The sequence below is a fragment of the Eptesicus fuscus genome, chromosome 1 (assembly GCF_027574615.1).
Source record: "Eptesicus fuscus isolate TK198812 chromosome 1, DD_ASM_mEF_20220401, whole genome shotgun sequence".
In the NCBI taxonomy this organism is placed as follows: Eukaryota; Metazoa; Chordata; class Mammalia; order Chiroptera; family Vespertilionidae; genus Eptesicus; species Eptesicus fuscus.
The window spans coordinates 116,281,651-116,303,958 of NC_072473.1; the positions used below are offsets into that span (position 1 = coordinate 116,281,651).

The window sequence follows — 22,308 nt, forward strand, 5'->3', positions numbered from 1 at the left end:
CAGTATGTTACTTAAGATGGTGAGCTCTCAAAACAGTCTAGGTTCAAATCCTGGACTCATAAGATGGGGGAGAGAGCTTAATTGTAATAACTCCAATAATAACAACAAAAACAAAACCACCTTGAACATTTTATTCTATCTTTTTAAAAAATATGTTTCATTGGTTTTTAGAGAGAAACATTGGTGAGAGAGAAACATCAATGAGAGAAACATCAACCTGCTGCCTCCTTCACATCCCCTACTGGGGATTGAGCCTGCATCCCAGACATGTGCCCTGACTGGGAATTGAACCAGTGACCTCTTGGTGCATGGGAAGATGCTCAACCAACTGAGCCATACCAGCCAGGGTTATCCTTTTTATTTATTTATTTATTTATTTATTTATTTATTTATTTTTGCCTCACTTTCCTAAACTTTAGAATGGAGCTGATTAGTAATACCTCCCCGATAAGGTTATTGTGACATTGAGTTAATTTACGTAAAATACTTATAACAATGTTTGCTATAATTATGCTCTCCATAATTATAATTGTTATTATTGCTATACTATCCAAACACCTTACCAGGGCTTAATTGCAAGGATACAGCTTTTGGAGAGTGTGAACCAAAGTGGACACCATTTGTTTCTGCAACTTTTCTAGCAAAATTCATTTATTTAACCAAGAGCTATTTTCTGCATTCTTACCATATGTCATTCACTGATCTAAGTATAGGTACTGAATTTTCAGTGATAAATAAAACCATGTTTTCATGGTCTGTACATTTTAGTTGTGGGAGATAAACAACTTAACAAAAAAGAAATAATTGACTGTGATATTCCCAGCCAATGATAAATACTATGAAGTAAGGTATTAGCAGGATAGTGAATGATCTGAAGGGCATAATATTAAATTAGGAGGTAAAAGAGGATATATGTTATCATATCTTACTCAATGATTAGGTATCTACATTTTGCAAGGCAGTGTTCTAGGTTCTGGAGATTAAAGTAGTGAATGAGGCAAATAAGATCTTTGCTTTCATGAAACTTATCTTCTCATCTTGGGGCAGGAATTAAAACAAGTAAAACAATGAATAAATAAAAAAATAAGTTAGTAATACATGCTACCAAGAGTGGGAATATGATAAAGAGTGACTAGGAGACTACTTAAATTTAGTGGCCAGGAAAGGACTCTCTGATTATGAGCCACTTACTTGCAATCTTACAGACCAGGAACTATCCTTGCAAAAATCTAGATGCTACAGGTAGAGATAATACCAACTGTATAAGTCCTGAGCTGGAAATGATATTTGCATATTCAAAGAATAAAATTAAGGAGAGTATGGGTTGGTCAAACAAGGTTATTGCTGGCCATCGTTTAGACTTTGGAGTTTATTCTTGGCATAATGGGCTGGCATTGGAAGATTTTTAAACATAGTAGTGAAAGAATCTATTTTACTTAAAAAAATAATTCTGGCTGTTGAGTAGAAAATGTACTGTAGAAGGGCAACAGTGGGAGCAGGGATATATATTAGTAGGCTATTGCAATGATAGAGGTTAAATATGACAGTGACTATTTTTTTTTCTAAAACCGTTAGACTGAAAATTGAGGGGCATCTTATACATGGAAGTCAGTTTAGGAAGGAGCAACGCGGTGCATAGCTGCCCATACCTTGTCAAACAGGCTTCCTCCAATCACAAGCCTTATTGTTACTGATGTTAGCTGACGCCATAATTGAAGTTGGAGGTGGAGAGTGCACAGATGCAACAGGGACCTGAGCATTCCGAGTCCATAAAGATGTCAAAAAATAAAAAGATAAGCACCAGTAAGTGATTGTCTTACTCTGTAAAATTCAAACTGATTGTAATCAGCTATGCAAAAGAGCATGGAAATAGAGCTGCAGAGAGACAATTTGGACCTCCTCCCACTGAGTATATGATCAGACAGTGGCAAAAACAGGAAGAACAACTCCTTAAGATGCCAAAAAAAGAAGAAAGCCTTAAGAGGAAAACCAGCAAAATGTTTAAAATATTGATTTCTTAATTTTGGGTTGGAAAAGTGGGAGGCATCTTATACATGGAAAAATAAGATAGATGGATTTGAGATATATTTTGAAGAAGAGCCAACAGCATTTTATGATGAACTAGAAGGAATGAAGATAAGAAGTACAGAGGAATCAAGGATGTTTCTTAAATTATTTAGCCTGAGTAACTGGGTAGATGGTGGACATGTTACATTTAAGATCCAAATAGAGTTGTCAATAAAAAAATAAAAGACAATTTTACATATAAACTGGGGTCTTGAGAGCAATGTTAGAGCTTGAGACAAACATTTGGAAAATCATTGGCAGTTTTGGAATTGAATATTGTAATCTAGGAAGAACGTTTAGAGATTATAAATTTATTCCTATTTTGCAATTGACTGGCAGTGAATAACATAAAACATATTCATACTAAGATTGATGATTAATTATAGTCTCCAATGGTGAGATTTTCCAGCCCATCCTCACACAGATAGATGGGCCTTACATTTATAGCCCAGATGAGCAAGGTTGCAGTGGTGGGGTTTGGTACCCCCTTAATCCGGCTATCTGTGCTATTCCACTGATATATAAAGGACCAGTCTCACAGAAGACTATAAGGTTATTTGTTCCTAGCTTTATGTCAAATTTAGGGCCTTTTTAAAGTGCTACCTGTTTCTATTAAACTTTTATATTTCTACCTTGATTGTTCTTTGTTCCAAAAGTGAAGCAGTTGTCAGGGAATCACCAAGATTGTATGGTTCTGTTAGGTCCTTTCTGTTTTGTGTTTTGTTGTTGATTTGATTTTATTTTTTAAATACATTTTTATTTATTTCAGAGAAGAGAGGAGAGGGATAGAGAGATAGAAACATCAATGATAAGAGAGAATCATTGATAGGCTACCTCTTGTAAACGCCCCCACCCCACCCCCGGCCTGGATAGAGCCTGCAACCCTGCAACCGGTGCATGTGCCCTGACCAGAAATCTAACTGTGACCTCCTGGTTCATAAGTTTATGCTCAACCACTGAGCCATGCTGGCCAGGCAGTTGATTTGTTTTTAATTTATTAAAGTGTAGTTGGTATACAAGTTTATATTGATTATATTAGTTTCAGATATACAATAGAGTGATTCAACCCTTTTTACCATATAATGTGAACATCCCTTTTTTTAAATTTTTAATCCTCACCTGAGGATATATTTTTTCCATTCCTTTTCAGGTAGAGTGGAGGGGAGTAAAGGAGGGAAAGAGAGAGAAAGTGAGAGAGAAAGAAACATAGATGTGAGAGACATAGACTGGTTGCTACCCATGAGTAGAGGTCTTTGGCTAAGTTTATTCCCAGGCATTTTATTTTATTTTGTTATGCAATCTCTGGGTGAAGGAGCCTGTTCCTGCTGGGTCTTTGTCCAGTAGAAGTGGCTGGAAAGGTGCTGCAACGCCCTGCAGGTTAGCCAGAGAACATGGATGGAGCTCAAGCCACTATCCCGGCTCAGAGAAAAGTAATCTATGGTACTCACCCATTCCTCTGGTCCTGAGTTGTTCCCTCAGCTTCAGGAGAGCTGTCATGACTCCCCAACTTTCTCTATGCAGCACTTGCTTGTTTGTGCAGAAGCTGTTCAATTGATTCACAGGTGTCTCTCAAGAGGATTTGCTCTAAATATAAACGTACATTTGATGTATTCCTGTGAGAGGGGTCATCCCAGAGTCCACCTACACAATCAAGAGCCCAGGGTGTTCCTTTATTTTGAATAGTGTGCCTTAGGCATTGGCATCATCATTGTAAATGTTGCCACCTTCCTGATTGCCTCTAGTGAAAATTCATCAATATGTCACTTTTTAATTTTTTTTCTGATATTGGAACTATTGAGGTTATATTTAGAATGACTTGAAAGTGAATATGCAGCTATTCTCTCCCTCTCACCCTGTAAAACCTCCAAAAATGAGATGTCCAATTATCTTTGGGATGGGATAGTTGTATTTATTTTTAATTTGAAATGTCAGTGTGAATTGTCTAGCCTTTCACCTGTATGGCTGCTGCTGAAGTTTTTTTTTTTTTTTAATATATTTTATTGATTTTTTTACAGAGAGGAAGAGAGAGGGATAGAGAGTTAGAAACATCGATGAGAGAGAAACATCAATCAGCTGCCTCTTGCACACCCCACACTGGGGATGTGCCCGCAACCAAGGCACATGCCCTTGACCGGAATCGAACCTGGGACCCTTGAGTCCGCAGGCCGACGCTCTATCCACTGAGCCAAACTGGTTTCGGCTGAAGTTTTATTTTACAATATAACATATAGTTCCTCAAGAGGTGAAGATTGAGTATCGAGAGAGAGAGAGAGAGAGAGAGAGAGAGAGAGAGAGAGAGAGAGATTTGAATTCATAATTCTCTTAATGACATTGTATCACAAGAAGAAAGTTCAGCTTATTATACGTTTAAAAGTGCCTGCAGTTTTTATTTTAACTATGTAGTTTTTGCTTATGGCAGTTTGACATCCCTAATATTGTTTCAAAATAGATTTTATATTTAATGTGATTTTTCCCAGTCAGAGAATTCAGCTAGGATATGAGAAATAGATTATCTTCTATTTCTTTTTTTCTTCTCCCAAATAAGTGTGATTTCATTACAAAATGTGTCTATAATTAAATTCCTCTTCTTGGGAGAGATAATAGGAAACGTTTTCCTCCTCATTGTAGGCTCACAGGGCTGTTCTCTGCAGTATTCACTGCCTCATCTTTCCCAAAGCCTGAGCCCTGATAGAAAATATCTTTCTTCTTTCCTGATCTCTCATAGTGATTTTTAGGTGACTGTAGGCCCTTACCTCTCTGTACCCCATATCTGACACTGACAATCGCCTCACTGAGAACAAGTATGAGAACCCCAATGTTGCATCTTATTTCTCTTAATGGCAAACTTCTGTCTGGTTAATGCTCAATTCTGATATAGTTACAGGAAAATAGAGAAGGGAATGGCTAGTGAAATCTATTATAGGTGCCCCTACCAGCTCAAAAGAAATCTGTTAGCTGCCAGTATGACAAATGGGGTTCTGGAAGGTGCTACACACTAACCCTAGAGAATGAACATTCTCAGGAAAATTAACTGTATATTTCCCTTGTCCCCATATTTGGAGAAATGCTGGCTACTATGTCTAAAAGTTCAAAGATATTCCTGCTGAGGGGTCAGTGAATAATGTAGGGATTCCTAAAACTGTTTTTGCAATGTATAAAAATGTCTACAGAGTCAAGGTGTGTTATGAAGATCTTAAAACATTCTCAAATCAGAATTCATTTTAAGAGTAAATAAAGAGGACTTTCACAGAATCAAACAATAACTGGAGACTCAAAAGTCAAGAAGATTTGGGTTCACCAAATTTAAGTAAAGATAGAATTCTCTTCATTTTTCTCAGCCACTTTCCCCACACAAAGCCCCTAAATATTGTCAGATCTTAGCTTTCTTGTTTTCATGAGATTAAATTTAGTTTTAAGCCTATCTCCATCGAGTATAGAGGATTTTACATTTTAGGGACAAAAATGAGACAGTATATCATTATACTGAAGAAAGAACATGTGTTCTTGGAGAAAGGCATTTAAGTTTGTAATACATTCCCCACCTCCAAATCCAGCCAGACACTAACACTTGATCATATTATTTAATAACTAGAAGCCCAGTGCACACAATTTGTGTATGGGGCGGGGGTGGGGGGCTCCACCTGACTGGCATGCACACTTGCAATCCAGGGGATGTCCCTCTCACAATCCAGGACCACTGGCTCCTAACCGCTTGCCTGCCTGCCTGATCACCCCTAAAACTCAAGCTTCTTCTTTTTTTTATTTTTAATATGTATATTTCTTCTTTATTTTTTATTTTAAAAGTCAAGCTTCTTGAGAACATGAGGCATTTAACCTTATTCCATATTCCTTACAGAGAGCTAAGCATGGTAAACACAGCAAATACTTAATACTTATGGGTTTCTATGCAAACACTTTCCAACCAGGAATGTTTTAATAGGCAGTCTCCAAAAACTTGAATTGGAAAACCTAAAAGTAGAGTGCTCAGATTTTATGCATCAGGTGCTATTAGCAGGATTTCTATCCTAATTAAACTCTAATTCTTAGCTCTCAACAGTCTGGACAAACTTCCCTTCACTTTCTCCAAAGTTTCTTATTCATCACTATCCCATTTTCCTTTTTTATTTATTTTTTTTGAGTTCAATGTTTTATATCCACATCAGTATCAACGTACCATACAAAACCCACCTGCCAGCCTAGCTGGGCAGGCAGGAGGGGGGTCCATGGCAGCATAGAAAACCTGGGTTCTTGTCCCAAAAGAGGAGAAAATGGGTTTACAGTCAAGGAAACAAAATCAGAACCCAACATGATCAAGGAGAAGTCTTGAAACTGCGTCAAGCAGAGGTGCTGTGGGCAGCAGTGCATCTCAGCTGACCCAGCAGTACCTGCAGCAGCCTCAGTTCCTGGGAAGCCTGGGGTCAGATAGGGCCCAGCTCTTGAGGTTATTTTCAATAATTTTGCTTTTGGGGGAGGAGGACTTCTAGGCGGCAGCTCCATATGGGGGTAACCAGTGTGGGTTTCACTTCAGGGTTTGGAGGAGAAGTTGGGTCTGTGGGGTGGAACCGCCTGGCCCCAAATGTCACAGCTGAGGTTCTTGGAAGTGGCCCAGCGAAGTTCTTTCCTGCCTTCTTCCTGCCCTGACCCCAGGTCTATGGCTTAAAAATCAGGGCACCAGGCTGGGGCTGAGCACCCCAGGGGCCTTTGTAAACATGGCAGGTACAGGCAGGGAGAGCTTGGGGGAACTGTAAGAACTGGTGGGGGCAACCAGAGCCAGGGGAGGGCAGTGTCCATGGGAAAAGGGGGTATGGGAGGGGGTTTGCTCCTCTAACAGAGACTTATAGGTACAAAGACTAAGAGAGACAGAGAGGACAGAGATAAAGATAGAGTGACAGGAAGAGAGAGACTCAGAGAAAACAAGAGAGAGATTGAGGCAGAGAAAGATTCACCAAGAAGAGAGACAGACAGACATAAAGATGGAGTCCTGCTCTGTATGAGTCAGCGGGCTGTGGGGGGAGATTGGGGGGATGGGAGCAGACTCACACGGGATGTGCGAATGTGATGGTAAGTGCATCGTTGTGTTGTACAAGGGGGGTGTGCTGGTAATGCAGCACCAGCTCCTTCAGAGACCCGTACAAGTTGTAGGGCTCTGCAAAACCCAAGCCAGTGGCTGTGTGGTAGATGACACAGTGCTTGTCATCGCAGTCCACCACCACAGAGCAGGCATAGCAGCCCTGCTGGCTGCTCTCACAGATGAGAAAGGTACCATCCCGCTTGCCGTTCAGCGTTTCCTCAGCCTGTGTGCGGTTGATCTTGCCCACGTAGCAGGTTCTTTCCTCATGGTGGGGGAGGTCATCCTCATCCTCCATCAGTGCATACTGGTCTTCAGTCTCATTTTTGATTCCCAACCACTCATTGATTTTCTTCTGCTGGGTTCCTTTCTGGGTGAGCCATACCAGATACTGATCTCGGATCTTGTGCAGCTGTATGAGGACTGGCTTCAGGCTATTCATGCCCTTGTTTTGGTTGTCCAAGGCCTGTGCCTGCAGCTCCTGCTCAAGCTTCGTGCAGCTCTGGTGGATCTCAGCAATGAAAGACTTGACCCGTTCTGAGTTCAGCAGGATCCTCTGCATCTCCTGTTCATCGCCCTCATGCCAGAAGCGCTCCAGATATCCTTGCTGCACTTCTCTTGAGTCTGGCCCTGCTCTTCGAAGATCTTGATGGTTTCATTGAAGGCTTCAATTGCATTGCACTTCATCTGCAGTTCCTGGGAGGTGTGTGTGTACCCTTGAAGAGCTGGTTGTACTCGCGGCTCTTGTTTTCCGCTTCAAACCAAGGTAACAAACAAATAATTTCCTGCCAGAAGTCACATCTAAATACTGCGAGACTGAAGACTATAGGGTTATGTACATGTGCAGTAACAGGCTCATGTTCTAGCCCTAGGTGCCCAGGCATCCTCCACAATCCCACAATCCTCTGGTCACCTATTTCCGGTTTTTCTAGCTCCTCCTTAAGTGGTGTTTCCTTCAATCGCATTGCAACATCCAGGGCCTCTAGTTGGAGAGGATTTTTTTGTTCTTTGACATTGGAATTATTGGAATCAGTGAAGTTTTGTGAGTACTGCCACTGCCATGAACATGTCAGTCCCAAGCGCACTCATGAAACAACAGCCCATTCCGTCCACTGCTGGCAACGTCCTGTTTCACAATGAGAAAGGTACTGTGCTGAGCCATTTTCCAATTGTATCTTCCTCTTCCTTCCCCAGCACACTCCAAACCTACCCCGGGCCAACCACCCCAACCGTGCAGACCCTTAAGACCTCCCTCCCTATTTCTTTGACTTTCCCCCATCAAACTTGCATGTTGCCTAGGGGCACTATTAACTGCTCCCTGGAGGGTGGGGCCAGCCTGGGCGAGGGGCCATGGTTTTCTGGTCTCTGGTCATTTTGGTCATCATGGACACTGGCTTTTTATATATATAGACTAGTGGCCCGGTGCATGAAATTCATGCATGGAGGTGAGGGTCCATCAGCCCAGCCTGCACCCTCTCTAATCGGACATCCCTCTCGCAATCTGGGACTGCTGGCTCCTAACCACTCACCTGCCTGCCTTCCTGATCACCCTTAACTGCCTCTGCCTGCCTTCCTGATTGCCCCTAACTCCTCTGCCTGCCAGCCTAATTGCTCCTAACCTCTCTGCCTGCCTGCCTGATCACCCCTAACTTCCCTGTCTGCCTGCCTGATTACCCCTAACTGCCCTCCCATGCCAGCCTGATCTTGCTCCCAACTACCCTCCCCTGCCGGCCTGGTTGCCCCCAACTGCCCTCCCCTGCTTGCCTGATCTTGCCCCCAACTGCTCTCCCCTACCAGCCTGATTGCCCCTAACTGCCTCTGCCTGCCTGATCACCCCTAACTGCCTTCTCCTGCAGGCCTGATCTAGCCCCCAACTGCCCTCCCTTTGCGGCCAATTTGGTTCTGATTGGTCAGTTTCTATGCCAGGCAGCTTCAAAAGCTCCACCTCCTAGGCATCCATTGGCTCCTCACAGTTCACCCAGAGTAGGTTCTGATTGGTTGGTTTCTATGCCAGTCAGTATCAAAAGCTCCACCTCTTAGGCACCTATTGGCTCCTTGCAATTCACCCATATTTGGTTCTGATTGGTTGGTTTCTATGCCAGTCAGCATCTCTGGGCCTATCTCCAGGCCTGATCAGAGAGGCGGGGCTGATCAGCAGCTGCCCCAGGCTGCTGGCGAGTGGACTGAACTGCTGACCTCTGGGAGAGAGAGAGAGACTTGGCTGCTGGTGAGGCATGGAGAGAAAAGCAAGTTCTGATCACCCTGCTTCTCTCTCCTGGCCTCATCAGCAGCCACTGCCTCTCTCCCAGAGGTCAGCAGTTCATCCTGCTCACCTGCTGAGCGCACAGCCTGGTGTTCAGTGGAGCCTTAATTCATTTTGGATGTTATGACCCTGGCTCTTTATATATATAGAAGATATGTGTGTGTCATATTTTTGGTTTTTTACTCCAGAAATCAAGACACTAGTAAATTTATCATTTTTTATCCTAATCTAATTGTCTGCTTTGTTAAAAATGTCCCCAGTGTTATGATACACTTTTTGTTGAGGTTTTCTCATTCCTTGTGCTCAACTATAAAGTGGTAGCCTCAACTACCATTAGCCTATTAGTTTTCATTTCTGATAAGTGTTATCTGAAGTTCATTTATGCATTTAGAAACATGGTGACAAAATAGTGATATTCTCTTGATAAATATCACATATAGTATGACAGCTTATGAATCATTCTTTAAGTAGTATAGAATTTATTGTCTTACATGACTTATTATTATAGCCATACATAAATCACACAGACCCACCAGAAGAACTTTAGTGTTTACTCATAATAAAAGATTTCACAGATTGTGTCTATCAAGTCTGAATAAGGTTGAAGAAGGAAAGGATTATCAATAAATTACTGATTTAAATTTATGTATCTAATGACAAATCTATAAAAATTTTTAACAAGGAAACTTCATTTTACTTTATAGATATTCTGAGTCTGTGAAATGGAAGCCTCTGAAGAACTTTGAAGGGTTTCCCTTAGGGTTTAGTATTACAGGTTATTAGTTTAGGGATGAAAAATAATCCTCGTTCAAGAGATCTCATGAGGCTTTATTTTTTAAAGTACAGTTGCAATACAATATTATATTTATTTTAGTTTTACAAGATAATTATTTGGCATTTACATACATTTATTTTCTGTCACCATACAAAGTTGTTACAATATTATCAACTATATTCCCAATGCTATACATTACATCTCATGACTTAATTATTTTCTAACTGGAAATTGTAACTATTAATTCCCTTTACCCATCTCCCAACCCCCTCCCCTCCAGCAACTAATAATCTTTTTTTCTGTGTCTATGAGTATGTTTCTATTTCATTTTATTTATTTATTTATATTGTGTGTTTTTTTAGATTCCATATATAAGTAAAATAATACAACATTTGTTTTTGTCTGACTTATTTCACCTGACAAAATAACTTCTAAATCCATCCATGTTGTCACAGATGGCAAGATTTCATTATTTTTTATGGCTGAGTAACATTCCATTTTACATAAAGAAGATGTGTGTGTATATCATGCTTCATCCATTCATCTTCTATGGAAATTTAAGTTGTTTCCATATCTTGATTATTATAAATGCTGCAATGAAAATAGGGGTGCACATATCTTTTCAAATTAGTGTTTTCAATAACTTCTTCAGATAAACACTCAGAAGTAGAATTGTTGGATTATAATGTAATTTTTATTTTTTCAGGCACCTCCATACTCTTTCCTATAGTGGCTGCACCAAGTTACAATCCCATCAGCAGTGAATGAGGATTCCCTTTTATTCACATCCTTACCAACACTTGTTATCTTTTTGATAATAGCCATTCTGACAGATGTGAGGCAATATCTCATAGTGGTTTTGATTTGCATTTATCTGATGATTAGTGATGTTCAACATCTTTTCATGTGTCTGTTGGCCATCTGCATGTCTTGTTTAGAAAAATGTCTATTCAAGTCCTCTGCCCATTTTTAAGTACAATTTTTCATTGATATTGAATTGTATGAATTCTTTTTTTGTTGTTGTTGACCGTTTCCATCACTGTGCAAAATATTTTTAGTTTGATATAGTCCCATTTGCTTCTTTGGAAATTTGTTGCCTTTGCCTAAGGAAAAAGATAAAAAAAAAACATATTTCTAAGACTGATGTCAAAGAATTTATGGCCTGTTTTCTTCTAGGAGTTTCTCAACATTTATTGAAGAGACTGTATTTTCCAAAATGCATATCCTTGCTTTCTTTGATTAATAATGTACGTATCATACAGTTTGAAATCAAAAAGTGTGATACTTCCAGGTTGTTTTTTTCCTCAAGATTGCTTTGGCTATTCTGAGCATTTTGTGGCTCCTTGGAAATTTTATAATTTGTTCTAGTTTGGTGAATCAGGAGACTTTAGTTGAGTGTCAGGTCAGTTCAATCACGAGTTCATTGGCATCCAAGATGGTGATGGAATAGGTGGAAGTTATACTCATCTCTTCTCAGGACTAAAATAGAATTACAACTAAAATATAGAACAATCAACCTGAATAACCAACTAACTCAGTGATCCCACTTCTAGGAATATATCCTAAGAAACCCAAAACACCAATCAGAAAGAGTGTGTGCACCCTTGTGTTCATAGCAGTGCAATTTACAATAGCTAAGATCTGGAAACAACCCAAATGCCCATCAGTAGATGAGTAGATAAAAAGCTGTGGTACATTTATACCATGGAATACTAAGCAGCATGGAGTGACCTAGAGAATATTATGCTAAGCAAAATAAGCCAGTCAGAGAAAGTAAGTATTACATGATTTCACTCATATGTGGAATCTAATGAACAAAATAAACTGATGAACAAAATAGATCCAGAGACATAGAAACATGGAACAGACTGACTACTTTCAGAGGGAAGATGGGGGTGGAGAATGGAGAGTGATTAACCTGGGCATAGCCCATGGACACAGACAATAAAGTGGTGAAGGCCTGGAAGAGATGGGTGTGGGGTAAAGGAGTCAATGGGAAAACAAACAAACAAACAAACAAACAAAGAGGATATCTGTAATACTTGCAACAATAAAGATAAATTTTTAAAAAATAAAAAATCTACCACTGTAGTATCTCTTGTATCTATTTTCCATTTCCATTTGCATTGCAGCCCTTAGTTCTGGCCCTCACTAGCTTTTGCTTATAATTTTTCAATAGTATCTAAACTTCAATCTAATATTATCTCTCCTTTCCATGCATGTTACACAACTGTTTCTGTAGGTTTCTCTAGTAATCTTTCTAAAGTACAATACATCCTTTGAAAAAAAAAACATAATTTATAAAAGCACTCAAGTCCTCTTAGTACCTATAAAATAAAATTCAAATTCTGAAATACAGCACTCCAATTTCAACATGATTTGATACCAACCTTCTTTTCCAGTTTTCCTTTTTCCACTGTATCTCAGTGAAACAAACTAAACAATTTGGGATACTACTACTTAATATCCCCCAAAGTAACTCTGCACTTTCATTTCTTGTTGTTTTTATTATTAACACATTCAATATTCATTTCTTCAGCCAGTTAACAAACAGCTTTTAGACATCTATTGTGGTGATGACTGAAATGAAATGCATGAATTCAAGCTATATTTGGAAAGTGTAATTTAGATATCAGGCACTGAAGAAAATAAGTATGAAGATTGATTCCAGTTTTTATGGTTTAGCCAATTGGAGATTTCTAGGAGATACTATATGGAAATCAGCTTAAGGTGAGAGTGGAAGATTCTGAGTGTAGTTTTACACATGTTAACAGTGAAGTGCTTTTGATATGTCAAAGTGAAGACACCAAGTTGGCAGTTGGATATAGAAACCAGGTCCTCAGTGCTAGAAATACAAATTTGTAACGCATCTATATGCAGTGGATAATGGAAGCATAAATGAGATTCACCAAGTAAAACATATAGAATAAAAGAAAAGATGGTTCAGAATTGAAAATACAGCTGTTAATAGAAGGAAAGAAATTAGATGAGCCTATAAAACAGACAGGGTTGTCATACCTGGAGAGGCAATAGGAGGGAAACTGGAAGAGCACATTGTTATGATGAATGAATGAATGAATGAATGATCAATCAATCAATGATCCCAGAATGAGGGAGTGATTTATAATCCTCAATAATGCTGGAGTTAGAGTAAAATAAGAATAAAAAGTTTCTATTGAATTTAGGGACCTGAAAATCATTGTTAATTTTTATGAATATTTAAAATAGCATAATGGAAGCAGTTGCCAAAATGAGTGGAGGAGTAGTAGGAAAGTAATTAAATGAAGCCAACAAAGTTGGCCACAGGATTTGTTGCTTGGAAGAAGGCGAAGACAAGGAGGAGCAGGCTGAAACTGGCAGTCCAACATCCTCCAAGGGGTCCTGGATTGTGAGAGGGAGCAGGCCAGGGACTCCACCAGTGCACCAGGCCTCCTCTAATGTGTGTGTGTGTGTGTGTGTGTGTGTGTGTGTGTGTGTTAAAAGGTGTTGGAAGGGCAACAATGCATTCACCTTTACCTAATTTCTACATCTAAAACAGCAGATAGGAAAATCTCATCTGGAATATGTACCTCTTGTATTATGCACAATATGTTCATATAGCTTTTTTTTTTTTAAATCATCCCTGCTATAGGGGTCATTTGAGAGCAATGTCCCTTTCTGGTTTATCTTGTTATCCCCTATGGTGCAGACAAGACAATACTTCACAAATATTTGTGCTATCCTTTAGAGTAGATTTCTTTAGGTCTGCCTTTCTCTTTACAGTTTATTCACTATATAATCTATGAGTAATCTGCCTTCTGCTGGCATAGTTGTCAAAGAAGATAGGTAGAGTTGACATCAGATAAGATAGCATGGTGGCAAAAATATATTTCTATGCATAATTAAAGTGACTAAAAAGAAATGTTGCCAGAGAAAGTTTTGGGTAAATTGTGTGTGACAGAAAAGTCACTAAAGCCAATAATTTATTTTTTTCAGGGACCAGCACTACTTTTGGAAATAAGATGATTAGAAAATATTTTGTTTTCTTTTTTATGTTAATGCCTTTGAGCTAAGTATGTTTTTATATGAAGAGTAAGGATAAGTATAAACAGAAGATCTCTCCAGAATTCTTAAATATTGATTTACTCTCTTCTCTTCACAGTTAGTAAAGATTCTTTGTTTACTTGCTTATTGCCTTTCACCACCAACGAACTGTAAATTAGTCCATGAAAGCAGAGATTGTGTCTTTTTTTATTAACCAGTATATACTCAATGTAGTACAATGTTGGGAATATAGAAAGTGCTCAATAAATATATATTGGATCAATGAACAAATGGGATGATTTAACTTTGTAATAAAATTTGCAAATGGATAACCAAAATTTAACATAAAAGTAGGGAAAACACACATAGTATAATAACTTTTGAAGCAGTTTTCCTGTAAGTAAACATGATTTACTGAATATTTTTTCCTCAAATAACTCTAAAGATTCTGCTAAATGTCTGATCTTTAAAATTTCTATTTGATTTATACTCATGACCTGTGGAAATAAATAAACCCCTATAGGAAAAAGTGAGGTGGATAATGAAGTGACAGTGTTTTACTTTGGAAACTTAAAGCTTATTGTATTCACCTACCTACTTAGATGAAGTTTAGCTAGAATTTAATTATGAAAATGGAACTGTATTAAGCAAGATTCTCCAGAGCAGTTGGCAACTGGAGACTAAGGAAATCCAATGGTATAGCTCCAGTCTGAGTCTGAAGGTTTGAAAACGAGGACAGCTGATGGTTTAGTTCCAATTTGATTCAGAAAGTCTGAGAACCCAGGAGCTGATATGTGTAAGTTCCAGTCTGAAAGCCAACAAGCTTGAGACCTGAAGAGCTGATGTTTCAGTTCTGATCCAAAGACAAGAAAAACCCATGGTCCAGCTGTCAGTCAGGCAGTAATTCCCTCTTACTCAGAATGTAAGGACAGAAAGTCTTTTTCCATCTGCTTACCAATTCAAATATTAATCTCATCCAAAAACTCCATTACCTCAGAATAAGATTTGACCAAATATCTGAGCTCAGTCAAGTTGTATAAAATTAACCATTACTGCTATTCCCAACAAGGAATTTTTGAAATATTACAAATGGTGCCCTATCTGGTTTGGCTCAGTGGATAGAGCGTCGGCCTGGAGACTCAAGGTCCCAGGTTTGATTCCGGTCAAGGGCATGTACCTTGGTTGCAGGCACATACCCAGTAGGGAGTGTGCAGGAAGCAGCTGATCGATGTTTCTCTCTTATCGATGTTTCTAACTCTCTATCCCTCTCCCTTCCTCTCTGTAAAAAATCAATAATATATATATATATATATATATATATATATATTATTTAAAAAAAGAAATACTACAAATGGTGATTTTTATTGATGATGTACTTCTCTGCTTATTAGCTCAGTCAAATCTTGGACCTGTGTTAAAACAATTTTGCTATTCTAATATATTAAAATGAACTAGTGGTTCTGTGAAATCCAGTTAAGTTTATTCACTGAGAATAGTGTGAAAATCTACTATGATAACACATTTGTTGGTTAGAAAAAGCTGTTACATGATTGGTTAGAAAAGAGCCTGTGCATAGTTACATAATTTCTTAACATCTAGTAAATTATGGAAATTACTTGCTTAAGTCTCTCTTACCCAAAAATTTTTTTTAAATTTCTTTATTGATTAAGGTGTCACATATTTGTTCTCATCCCCCAATTCCCATTCCACACCCCTCCACACGGATGCCCCAACCCCCCTGTAGTCCTTAACCATTGGTTAGGCTTGTATGCATGAACACAAGTCCCTTGGTTGATCTCTCCCCTCTACCCCCACCCTCCCCTACCCTCCCTCTGAGGCCCGACAGTCCGATCGATGCCTCCTTGTCTCTGGGTCTGTTCTTGTTCATCAGTCTATGTTGTTCATCATTTCCCCTAGATGAGTGAGATCACGTGTTACTAGAAATATACTTATAAGAACCGAATGTGAGACGAGCAATAATAGTTATGCTGACAGGCAAATGAATCAGTCTGTAGTAAGTTTCTTTCTGGACCAACAGTTCTTTTGAGACCCAATTTCAATGTCCACCAGTTCCTTATCTGTACATGTCGGCACTGACTTTTCAGCTCTGGATGGTGGACAAATGGTGGTAATGCAGGTCCGACTCCTTCTGGTTTGGTCTCGCCCAGACCTAGGGGCGCGGCCTCACCCGGACTCAGGGGCGCGAGGCCTCACCCGGACCCAGGGGCGTGGCCTCACCCGGACCCAGGACCCAGCCTCACCCGGATCCAGGGGTGCACGGCCTCAACCGGACCCGGGATTCAGATACACCCAGACCCAGGGGTGCGTGGCCTCACCCGGACCGAGGGGCGCGTGGCCTCTCCTGGACCCAGGGGCGCGGCCTCACCCGGACCCGGGACCCAGCCTCACCCAGACCCAGGGGCGCGTGGCCTCACCCGGACCCATGTGTGTGCGGCCTCACCTGGTCCTGGGATCCAGCCTCACCTGGACCCAGGGGCGCGTGGCCTCACCCGGACCCGGGACCCAGCCTCACCCGGATGCAGGGGCGCACGGCCTCACCCGGACCCAGGGGCGCACGGCCTCACCTGGACCCGGGATCCAGCTTCACCCGGACCCAGGGGTGCGTGTCCTCACACAGATCCAGGGGCGCACGGCCTCACCTGGACACGGGATCCAGCTTCACCCGGACCCAGGGGCGCGTGGCCTCACACGGATCCAGGGGCGCACAGCCTCACCCGGATGCGGGACCCAGCCTCACCCGTACCCTGGGGCACATGGCCTCTCCCGGACCCAGGGGCGCACGGTATCACCTGGACCTGGGACCCAGCCTCTCCCGGACCCAGGGGCGTACGGCCTCACCTGGACCCAGGATCCAGTTTCACCCGGACCCACGGGCGTGCGGCCTCACCTGGACCCGGGGGCACGTGGCCTCACCCAGACCCAGGACCCAGCCTCACCCGGATCCAGGGATGCATGGCCTCACCTGGACCCAGGATCCAGCTTCACCCAGACCCAGGGGCACGTGACCTCGCCCGGACCCAGGGGCACGGCCTCACCCGGACCCGGGAGCCAGTGGGGCTTCGTCTTCTTGATCCCAATTCCTGTCGGTCAATTCCCTCTCAGCAATTCCTTCGGCCATTTTCTCAAAGCTCCGGGGCGGCTGCCACGGAACTCGCTGGGCAGCAGGCTCGGCGAAGCTCCAGTGCGCCCGGTGCGCGGCGGCGGGCTGGTCCAAGGTCGCTGCGGCGGCACTCGGGTCTGCAGCGGCGACCAGTCGCCGGGCGAGCACACCTGGATCTGGGACCCAGCGGTGCCTCGTCTTCCCAATCCCAATTCCCATCGGTCAATTCCTTCTCAGCAATTCCTCTGGCCATTGTTCTGGATGGTGTCTGCTCTGTTTTCCAGTTGTAGTTTCAAAATTGTTGTGGTAGGCAACAATCAGGCGTCTGCCCTATGCCGCCATCTTGGTCCTCCAGAAGATTCTTAAGTAACCTTATAAATATGGTTCTGAACACTGTGTCATCCATTAGTTTACTTTCCTTCATCCCTTCTATTCGTGACCTGCTTCAGTGTCTTCACCTTTTGGCTGCCTCCCTATAGCTCAGCTTCCCCAATCTCCCTAGGTGGTCACTCTTGATACCCCCCTCTGTGGGCTGAGTGCAAAGTCTTGGTGTTGTTAAGCCTTGATTGCTGTTGGTACACTGGGAGGATTTGACCTCCAGTCCAATTGGCTGTGAGGATCAGCTGTGTCTATGCCAGGAGACAGCCTTATTCAACTAGACTTGCAAAATTGTAAAAGCCTCTGGGCTCAGCTTGGATGGGGCGGAGTTTCAGGGTGGAGCCTACAGCCTTGGCTTCCCGTCAGCCCCGCCGTATGAGGTTCCTGTGTCTCAGTGTCCCTCTGTACTCCCTGCAAACACCTCTGAGAGAAAAACGCCCTGGAGTTTCGCCCGCTGCCAAACAGTCTAGTCTCTCCCCCAATGAATCTGGATTCCCAGATTCTCACCCGGAACTGGGTTTCAGTGTAGTCGGAACTGGGGCTCAGCGCAGTCTGGCGCTTTTGTCTCCTTCCCACCAGGGCAATCCAGCGGCACAGTCAACAGACCATCCTCTGCGCACATTCCCATGCGTGCCTCCGGTGCTCTGCCTTTCGCCGCTTCTCTGCATTTCCTCCTTACAGCCCAGATTCCCCCAGTATGAGCCTGGCTTCCCAGGGTCTTGCCCGGAACTGGGGTTCAGTTTAGTTGGAACTGGGGTTCAGCACGGTCCGGAGCTTTTGTCTCCTTCCCGCTAGGGCAATTCAGCGGCACAGGCAACAGTTTGTCCTCTGCGCGCATTCATGTGCGTACCTCCGGAGCTCTGCCTTTTGCCGCTCCTCTGTGCCTCCGCCCCACAGCCCAGATTCCCCCAGCATGAGCCTGGCTTTCCAGGGTTTCGCCCGGAACTGGGGTTCAGTGCAGTCAGAGCTGGGGTTCAGCGCAATCTGGGGCTTTTATCTCCTTCCTGCCAGAGAACGCAGGCCAGGCCGTCAGCCGCCCCTTCCTCTCCGGCTCCGTCCTCCCCGCACGCGCGCGTGCTCGTGTCTCCGCCTGTGTCTCCATACCTCAGGCTTTTACGGCTCCTCTGATTTTCCTTCTGGTTTTCTCTTTCCTTCTAGTTGTGGGCATTTTAGTCAGCCAGCTTTCCTGTGGTTCTGGATGATGTCCGTTTTGACTTTTAGTTGTATTTTTGAAATTGTTGTGCCAGGCTGTAGGTTAGGTGTTTAACCTATGCTGCCATCTTGGTTTTCCTCTTACCCACAAATTTAAGACCAGGAAGCAGGGGTTGTGATGGACACTAACAATGGGTGTGGTCCACATAATTTAAAGTAGGTGTTATCAAATACTTTTTTGCAGCAGAACTTTTTTTATTTTTAAGTTTCAACCCCTTCATTGTTTGTTTTGTTTTTTTTAAATTTTATCTTTATTTTTGAGGGTATTACAGCTGCCCCCCCTTATTTCCCCTCCTTGCCCCTACACCAGGCTCCCACCCCACCCCAGGCCTTCACCACACTATTGTCTGTGTCCATGGGCCAGTGATGGCGAACCTATGACACGCGTGTCAGCACTGACACGCGTAGCCATTTCTGATGAACACGCAGCCTAGCCACTGAGGCATGCCGAGGATGAAACATTTGCTGCTCCTGAGGATGAAACATTTGCGAAATTATGTTTTTTTCCTCAAAGTGACACACTACCCGAGTTATGCTCAGTTTTTTGGCGAAGTTTGACACACCAAGCTCAAAAGGTTGCCCATCACTGCCATGGGCTATGCATATATGCATATAAATTCTTTGGTTAATCTCTAGGGAAGGGAGAGTTGAAGGGAGGGTGGGAAGAGATTAACCAAAGAACTTAAAAAAACACACACCACAAATGATTACTCTAACTCCAGTATTTAGCACAACAAAAAAGTGAAGTTCTTGGTTGAAGAGGAAACAATGGAGGAATATGGAACCCTGACCCCTCTCTTTACCACCTCTTATATTCAATGCAGCCATAAGTCTCCTCCATAGAGAGTTTGGGTTACATAAAACACTGTTTAATGGTCAGTAGATATTAAGATAGTCAAGTTGTGACTAATGTAAATATGCTGTGGAAAAAAGGATCACAATAGCAGATTCACCAGACCTTCTCACATGGCATCTAGAGTCTAGAAAAGAGTTTTCAAAAGCACATGGCTATGTCTAATATTTTAGAAGGTCTTGAACTGGCACAGTATTTGACTTGCAACGGATTGTGGGCACACTTTTAATAGAATCTGTGCTATCTTTTGAACTGTGTTGATATGTGATGAGAAAATCAATGGAGCCTGGGCTAAGAAGATTGATACAGTCGGAAGAGCAGGCTTGAATTTTAGTATGGCTTTACTTATAATGAACTTTAGCTTTCTGTCTAGGTGTACCCCTCAAAATAGTCTAAGTTGTTCATAAAAGGTAAGCTTCCCACACTTTTGTCCATACTAATTTACCTCTGTGGGTTTTAACAATTAGTACAGAATAATATATGTAATTGAGGTTCATATGGATTACTGAGAAGATCAGTCCTAGTGAACTGGATAAATCATTTTAACTATGTTGTATATTTAGGTGCTGTAATTTATTTGTTATAATTTTCCTTTCAAGGAAATTAGAGTTATATTTGGGATTTCAGGTAATGTCTTCTAATTCACTATCTTCAGTTTGAAATTTTTTTCCATTCTTTGTAAATACCGATTGTTATATACTTGGATTGTTTTAGCAATAGCCCTGGTACTTAAATATACTGCAAGAATTGAGGAAACAGAGACTGAGAATATAAAATGTTTTACCCTGACTGTGCCAAACTAGAGCACTTTCCCTATCATAGCAGAGAACAAGGGCATCTCTATAGACTGCAGTTGTGGTCTAATCAACAAATGCTTCCTTCCAGGATAAAAATTTAAACTATTACCTTTAATGTGACTTTGTCCATAGTTCTCTCAAGTTCAACACTCTATACCAATGGCTATCCTTAGAGCTTTTCTAAGGATCTTCTGAACAGTGTAAGGATTGAATTGGATCCGTCTTTCTCTTATGAAAGCTCTTCCATTTCATTTCACTGATTCAGCTTTTATTGACCTAATATTCACTGGGATTTTGCTTGGCTCCAAGCCTTCTAAGGGAAAATTATAAATATCTGGAAGATATGTTTAAGACTTTACCATAATTTTAACTAACTATACAGATGTCAGATACTAATGCTACTGTTGGAGGATGAAACTAACACTTGTTATGTAGGCTCAAGCATTCTTTTTATGGAGCTGTATTTAAGCACATTGTATCTAGACTGTTAGTACCTAGCTTAAGGCAAACCAAGGTTATCCAAGTTTATGCACTAGAAAGAGTATGGGCTTTGGAAGTAAACCAGCATGGTCTTCAGTCTCAGCTCTATCACTTAATGGTTGTGTGGTCTTAAACAATTTTTCCTTATTGATATGATTGCAACATCACTTGCATTCTGTCCTCAGCTACACCTTCACACACACACACACACACACACACACACGCGAGAGAGAGAGAGAGAGAGAGAGAGAGAGAGAGAGAGAGAGAGAGAGAATAGATAAATAAGCAAAGAAGTATTAAAATATATGACACCCTACTTTTATTGCTGATCCATTGCCATTGGTTCCTTCAAGTTTGAAACAGTTTTATTAGGCTTCTAAATGAAACATGAGAGTCCTTTAAAATCCCAGTCATTTTTTTCATGCACAAATTAAAATCTAAGTATACTTATTAGAACCTAGTTAAGAATATGAAGGAACTTACACTATGGTGCTCAGTATGTGCTAGTAATGTAGGCCTATGAATAGTATGCCATTTTAAAGTAACGACTTAAATAATCTTATTAAATATATTATTGCCATTGCCATAATACTTTTAGTTGGGAAATAAACCTAATATTTATGAACTAGATGCAACTGTTTGAAGATTTAAAATGATTGCCTTTTTCCCAGATGCAGTTTGGAAACAAAGTTAATTGCCAAACCCCAGAAAGTGCAATCTGCTATACATTTTTAAAGATTTTTCTTGCCCTCAGTATTGAATGTTTCATTTGAATGAAAAGCTGATAACAGAAAACAAAATTAACATCGAATTTTATTTTGAAATGTAGAAGAACTTCTTTTATTATTCTATTTACACTTTTGTTATCTTGCTGTTCAGATTGTCCATTTTGGATGGTTGCTCCTATACTGCTAATAGAAAGATTAGAGGTTATTGCCTTATCTACAATTTCAGATTTATGGAGGTGAGTCTGTTTAGAGTTTAAAGACAACTCATTGATTTGTAATTCTTGTGGTGAGCTTGCAAAAAGGAAAATAGTGGTAGATTGAGTCATAATTATATCTTCATTGGATTGTTTTGGCATTGGGTGCCTTTTAGGATATAAAACTAAAGAAGTTACTTTAAATTTTAACAAAACAATTATTTGCTATACTAATAGTGGTTAAGGGTATAGGGGATATGTAAAGTAAAGGAATACTAATAATAAAAAAGATCTCGGCTTTTGTCCTCCATTAAAGAACTTTGAAAACAACATAGTCATCTCTGGAGAG

At 41.2% G+C, this 22,308-nt stretch overlaps 1 pseudogene; it reads right to left on the reverse strand.

Moving 5' to 3' along the window:
• Nucleotides 1-7,103: 7,103 nt before the first annotated feature.
• On the reverse strand, nt 7,104-8,100 carry LOC103297238 (phosphatidylinositol 3-kinase regulatory subunit beta-like; annotated as a pseudogene).
• Nucleotides 8,101-22,308: the final 14,208 nt, after the last annotated feature.